This window comes from Cherax quadricarinatus, chromosome 9 (genome assembly GCF_038502225.1).
Source record: "Cherax quadricarinatus isolate ZL_2023a chromosome 9, ASM3850222v1, whole genome shotgun sequence".
NCBI classification, from domain to species: Eukaryota; Metazoa; Arthropoda; class Malacostraca; order Decapoda; family Parastacidae; genus Cherax; species Cherax quadricarinatus.
This window is the reverse complement of record NC_091300.1, coordinates 16,757,201-16,762,854: the sequence shown is the minus strand read 5'-3', so window position 1 is coordinate 16,762,854 and position 5,654 is coordinate 16,757,201. Positions and strand designations below refer to the sequence as shown.

Sequence of the window (5,654 nt, the reverse complement as noted above, 5' to 3'; positions counted from 1 at the left end):
ATGGACTTGATCCCTATTACATTATTAATGGGTAAGTGTAGTAGGTTGGTAGACAGCAACCACCCAGGGAGGTACTACCGTCCTGCCAAGTGAGTGTAAAACGAAAGCCTGTAATTGTTTTACATGATGGTAGGATTGCTGGTGTCTTTTGTCTGTCTCATAAATATGCAAGATTACAGGCATGTCTTGCTACTTCTACTTACACTTAGGTCACACTACACATACATGTACACGTTTATTTATACACACTCATCTGAGTTTTCTTTGATTTTATCTTAATAGTTCTTGGTCTTATTACTTTTCCTTTTATATCCATGGGGAAGTGGAATAAGAATCTTTCCTCCGTAAGCCATGCGTGTTGTAAAAGTCAACTAAAATGCCGGGAACAATGGGCTAGTAACCCCTTTTCCTGTAAAGATTACTAAAAAGAATAAGATGAAAATTGTCAAAGTGGGAAGTCTGAATGTGCGTGGATGTTGTGCAAATGATAAGAAAGAGATGATAGTGGATGTTATGAATGAGAAGAAACTGGATGTCCTGGCTTTAAGTGAAACAAAGCTGAAGGGGGTGGGAGAGTTTCAATGGAGAGGAATAAATGGGATTAGGTCAGGGGTTTCAAATAGAGTTAGAGCTAAAGAAGGAGTAGCAATAATGTTGAAGGATAAGCAATGGCAGGAAAAGAGGGACTACAAATGTATAAATTCAAGGATTATGTGGAGTAAAATAAAGATTGGATGTGAAAAGTGGGTTATAGTAAGCGTATATGCACCTGGAGAAGAGAGAAGTGTAGAGGAGAGAGAGAGATTCTGGGAAATGTTGAGTGAATGCGTGGGGAGTTTTGAATCAAGTGTGAGAGTAATGGTGGTTGGGGATTTCAATGCTAAAGTGGGTAAAAATGTTATGGAGGGAGTAGTAGGTAAATTTGGGGTGCCAGGGGTAAATGTAAATGGGGAGCCTTTAATTTGAGCTATGTGTAGAAAGAAATTTGGTAATAAGTAATACATATTTTATGAAAAAGAGGATAAATAAATATACAAGGTATGATGTAGCACGTAATGAAAGTAGTTTGTTAGATTATGTATTGGTGGATAAAAGGTTGATGGGTAGGCTCCAGGATGTACATGTTTATAGAGGGGCAACTGATATATTGGATCATTATTTAGTTGTAGCTACAGTTAGAGTAAGAGGTAGATGGGAAAAGAGGAAGGTGGCAACAACAAGTAAGAGGGAGGTGAAAGTGTATAAACTAAGGGAGGAGGAAGTTCGGCCGAGATATAAGCAACTATTGGCAGAAAGGTGGGCTAGTGCAAAGATGAGTAGTGGGGGGGTTGAAGAGGGTTGGAATAGTTTTAAAAATGAAGTATTAGAATGTGGGGCAGAAGTTTGTGGTCATAGGAGGGTGTGGGCAGGAGGAAAGAGGAGTGATTGGTGGAATGATGAAGTAAAGGGTGTGATAAAAGAGAAAAAGGTAGCTTACGAGAGGTTTTTACAAAGCAGAAGTGTTATAAGAAGAGCAGAGTATATGGAGAGTAAAAGAAAGGTGAAGAGAGTGGTGAGAGAGTGCAAAAGGAGAGCAGATGAAAGAGTGGGAGAGGCACTGTCAAGATTATTATTATTATAATCAAGGGGGAAGCGCTAAACCCGGAGGATTATACAGTGCCTGGTGGGGGGATGTGGAAGGTATTCAGGCTTAATTCGGGGAACTGGAGCACAGCTCCAATTCCCTAAATCAAGAGCCCCTCACCAACATCATGGAACCTTCCTTGAGGGGGCACTGTCAAGAAATTTTAATGAAAAAAAAAAAAAAAAAAAAAAAAATGGAGTAAGTTAAACAAGTTAAGAAAGCCTAGGGAAAGTATGGATTTGTCAGTTAAAAACAGAGTAGGGGAGTTAGTAGATGGGGAGAGGGAGGTATTAGGTAGATGGCAAGGATATTTTGAGGAACTTTTAAATGTTGAGGAAGAAAGGGAGGCAGTAATTTCATGCACTGGCCAGGGAGGTATACCATCTTTTAGGAGTGAAGAGCAGAATGTAAGTGTGGTGGAGGTACGTGAGGCATTACGTATTATTATTATTATAATCAAAAAGAAGCGCTAAGCCACAAGGGCTATACAGCGCTGCGAGGCATTACGTAGAATGAAAGGGGGTAAAGCAGCTGGAACTGATGGGATCATGACAGAAATGTTAAAAGCACGGGGGTATTTTGTGTTGGAGTGGTTGGTACTTTTGTTTAATAAATGTATGAAAGAGGGAAAGGTACCTAGGGATTGGCAGAGAGCATGTATAGTACCTTCATATAAAGGGAAAGGGGACAAGAGAGATTGTAAAACTTATAGAGGAATAAGTTTACTGAGTATACCAGAAAAAGTATACGGTAGGGTTATAATTGAAAGAATTAGAGGTAAGACAGAATGTAGAATTGCGGATGAGCAAGGAGGCTTCAGAGTGGGTAGGGGATGTGTAGATCAAGTGTTTACAATGAAGCATATATGTGAACAGTATTTAGATAAAGGTAGGGAAGTTTTTATTGCATTTATGGATTTAGAAAAGGCATATGATAGAGTGGATAGAGGAGCAATGTGGCAGATGTTGCAAGTATATGGAATAGGTGGTAAGTTACTAAATGCTGTAAAGAGCTTTTATGAGGATAGGCTCAGGTTAGGGTATGTAGAAGAGAGGGAAAATACTTCCCGGTAAAAGTAGGTCTTAGAGAGGGATGTGTAATGTCACCATGGTTGTTTAATATATTTATAGATGGGGTTGTAAAAGAAGTAAATGCTAGGGTGTTCGGGAGAGGAGTGGGATTAAATTATGGGGAATCAAATTCAAAATGGGAATTGACACAGTTACTTTTTGCTGATGATACTGTGCTTATGGGAGATTCTAAAGAAAAATTGCAAAGGTTAGTGGATGAGTTTGAGAATGTGTGTAAAGGTAGAAAGTTGAAAGTGAACATAGAAAGGAGTAAGGTGATGAGGGTATCAAATGATTTAGATAAAGAAAAATTGGATATCAAATTGGGGAGGAGTATGGAAGAAGTGAATGTTTTCAGATACTTGGGAGTTGAAGTGTCGGCGGATGGATTTATGAAGGATGAGGTTAATCATAGAATTGATGAGGGAAAAAAGGTGAGTGGTGCGTTGAGGTATATGTGGAGTCAAAAAACGTTATCTATGGAGGCAAAGAAGGGAATGTATGAAAGTATAGTAGTACCAACACTCTTATATGGATGTGAAGCTTGGGTGGTAAATGCAGCAGCGAGGAGACGGTTGGAGGCAGTGGAGATGTCCTGTCTAAGGGCAATGTGTGGTGTAAATATTATGCAGAAAATTCGGAGTGTGGAAATTAGGAGGTGTGGAGTAATAAAAGCATTAGTCAGAGGGCAGAAGAGGGGTTGTTGAGGTGGTTTGGTCATTTAGAGAGAATGGATCAAAGTAGAATGACATGGAAAGCATATAAATCTATAGGGGAAGGAAAGAGGGGTAGGGGTCGTCCTCGAAAGGGTTGGAAAGAGGGGGTAAAGGAGGTTTTGTGGGCGAGGGGCTTGGACTTCCAGCAAGCGTGCATGAGCTTGTTAGATAGGAGTGAATGGAGACGAATGATACTTGGGACCTGACGATCTGTTGGAGTGTGAGCAGGGTAATATTTAGTGAAGGGATTCAGGGAAACCGGTTATTTTCTTATAGTCAGACTTGAGTCCTGGAAATGGGAAGTACAATGCCTGCACTTTAAAGGAGGGGTTTGGGATATTGGCAGTTTGGAAGGGTATGTTGTGTATCTTTATACGTATATGCTTCTAAGCTGTTTTATTCTGAGCACCTCTGCAAAAGCAGTGATAATGTGTGAGTGTGGTGAAAGTGTTGAATGATGAAAGTATTTTCTTTTTGGGGATTTTCTTTCTTTTTTGGGGTCACCCTGCCTCGGTGGGAGACGACCGACTTGTTGAAAAAAAAAAAGTGCTAAACCCTTAAGGGCCAGACAACTCTTGGAGACCTCAGACAATTAGCTTCAAGGGAATGACTGGTTAAATTCCTTGGATCATTATTACATTTAAGTGGATGTGCTAAACCAGATGGGGTCATACAGCTCCTGGGGGTAATGGTAGGTAATTGGGTTTATTCCAAAGGGAAGGGTGCCCCTCAAAAGAAGTTCCTTGATGCTGGTGAGGGGCTCATAATCTAGATAGAGAATTGTATCTATGCTCCGGTTCCCTGAATACCTTCCATCCCCCCCCCCCTCCCAGGTGCAGTATAATCGTACGGGTTTAGCGCTCCCCCATCATTATAATAATCCAAGGGGAAGGAAGCTCAAATTCCTTGGATCAGTGCATCACCTTGAGGAATGCTTTCTCACTCAGGAACTAAAGCTGATCAGGTTTTTCTCTTAGGATAAATTTACTTCTCACACTAACTAGTAGTTTAATTGTTACATTCATTGGGAGTGCTAAACTTTTTGGGGTCACACAGCATCTAGGCAAGTGGAGATAATTAAGTTTAATTCAAGGAAGTGGAGGATAAATAATTCCCAGAATTAAGAGTTCTTTGCTGGAATCTAGACATCTTCCTTGAAGGAAAAGCATCTACATTGTACATTGTTTGCATGTGGCCAGTAGTAACAGCCTGTTTGATCAGGCCCTGGTCCACCGCAAGGTCTTGTCACAGACTGGGCCACAGACTTCCCAAAACCCTTCCCAGGTAAGCCTGTATCATTCAACGTCTCTACTGCCATCACATCCTCACAGCAGCAACTAATATGCTTCCTTGCAGCACTATTTGACCCTTGTGAGCTTAGCGATTAGTTATTATAATAATACTCTGCTTCTCAGAGAGCTGTCAGGGCAGGGATACTAGAATTCAACTGTAAAATTATTACATTCATGGGAGGGGGAGGGGGGTGGTTTGCTAAACCCATGGGGGTTGTATAGTGCCAGGAAAAAAATATGACAATCAGATGCAAGGGAAAGGGAATAGTTTTAAGTCATAGTATCAAGAGCCATTCAAGATGAAGGCACCTTCCTTGAAGCTACACTAATATGCTTTAACTGCAAGACCATGGAACCTTAGCAGAAAAATGCCCCCCCCCCCAACCCCAGAAAAAAACTAATCAAGAAATAAGTTTTTACTTGGTTTCTTCTTTAGTAACTAGATGCATAACAGATTCCAATTATTATTATAATCAAAAGGAAGTGCTAAACCTAAGAGAGATTCCAAGTAAACACAAAATCCTTCTAAATTCATCACGAGTAGACCAGACCAACATTCTTTGCAGTGATCAAGGAATAAATGACACAGCTATTTATTAAAATACTTTATACTATTATAGCATTAATCTTTTATTTAGTACCACTTACATTATATACAAAGCTGAATATCTTCATGATCTACAGCATATTATATTTACAGAATCCAAGTATTCATCTTCCACACTTTTGACACAATTTATGGTAGATATTTTGATGAATCTAGATGAAAAAATACACATTAAAAATGCATAATACTATTGGTATATTTTTGCTGAAGTGTTACACCACTAATGCTCATGCAGCAAAGAATTAGTTTAACAAAAACTAATTAAATTTTTATGTGCAATACAAATAACATTTTGGTAGTTTTGTAAACAGGCATTGAAGCATCATCCTTTTCATTTGAAAATCT

General features: G+C 39.5%; 1 protein-coding gene across 1 annotated transcript in view; it reads right to left on the bottom strand.

Moving 5' to 3' along the window:
- Window positions 1-5,294: 5,294 nt before the first annotated feature.
- The window catches only part of LOC128686142 (apoptosis-inducing factor 1, mitochondrial), a 57,739-nt gene continuing 57,379 nt past the window's right edge, over window positions 5,295-5,654 (bottom strand). Inside the window, exon 14 of the mRNA XM_053772849.2 lies at window positions 5,295-5,654. This exon is cut by the window's right edge and continues 568 nt beyond it. The gene's annotated coding sequence lies outside the window, so the exon portion shown is untranslated.